Source organism: Alligator sinensis, unplaced genomic scaffold (assembly GCF_000455745.1).
Source record: "Alligator sinensis unplaced genomic scaffold, ASM45574v1 scaffold1000_1, whole genome shotgun sequence".
In the NCBI taxonomy this organism is placed as follows: Eukaryota; Metazoa; Chordata; order Crocodylia; family Alligatoridae; genus Alligator; species Alligator sinensis.
This window is the reverse complement of record NW_005842478.1, coordinates 1,018,520-1,019,393: the sequence shown is the minus strand read 5'-3', so window position 1 is coordinate 1,019,393 and position 874 is coordinate 1,018,520. Positions and strand designations below refer to the sequence as shown.

Genomic DNA, 874 nt, shown 5'->3' with positions numbered 1-874 from the left:
CCCACTGTCACTGTGCTCCCACCTGCCTGTTCTCTGCCACTTCCCCCTGCCTCCTGCTGCTGCCACTGCCATTTCCCCACCTTTCCACCTGCTGCTGCCACATCTCTCCATCCTCCTGCCATTCTGGCACTACGTGGTTCCTGTCTGCGTGGCCAGGACCACAGGTTGCAGCAGGAGCCGGCCCAGCCTCGGAATTCCTGGCTATCTTCATGTGGTGCCAGCCAGGCCAGGCTGGCTCCTACTGTGTCCTACAGTACTGGCCATGCAGCTGGGAACTGTGTGGTGCCAGAGTGGCAGGCGGGAAGGTAGGGAAGCAGCAGGATAAAGGCCCCGCACTGCTGCCGCTGCCTACGCTAGTGCCCTGGGGCGAGAAACAGCAGGAGTGTGGAGCCTGGGCTGGCAGGGGCTCTGCCTGCCTTGGGCTGTGAGTGCCCCAAGGCCTCACCTGCTGCTGCTGGCAGGGGCTGTGAGCAGTGAGGGAGGGGGCATGTTCGTGGGGAGGGTGTGTCCCACACCTACACTTCACCATACACATGCACCCACATGCCCCCTTGCACTGCCATACACACCTACTGTGCATACCCCGCACCTGTACCCCCTCACATGCCATCTACTGTCCCCCTCCACACGCTGCTGCTGAATCTTCAAATCACACAGGCTCATCCCCTGCCCACTCTCTCAGCCCCGCAATGGCTGCCCCGTCCACCCCAGTTCCCGGCACTTTGGAAAAAAAAAAAACCTCCCCCACTCACTGGTTCTTGCCTGGCATGGGGCGATCCCCACTGCCCCCCACTGCCCTGCGCTGTGTGGGGGGCTCTGCATGAGGCCCCTGAAGCCCTGAGGCTGGTGCCGCAGGTGGAGGGCGCGGGGGGGG

The 874-nt window shown here is 63.3% G+C and overlaps 1 protein-coding gene across 6 annotated transcripts in view; it reads left to right on the top strand.

Annotated features, from left to right (window-relative positions):
• Positions 1 to 874, top strand: part of NUP93 (nucleoporin 93) — a 153,656-nt gene that overhangs the window by 70,147 nt on the left and 82,635 nt on the right. The window lies entirely within an intron of this gene.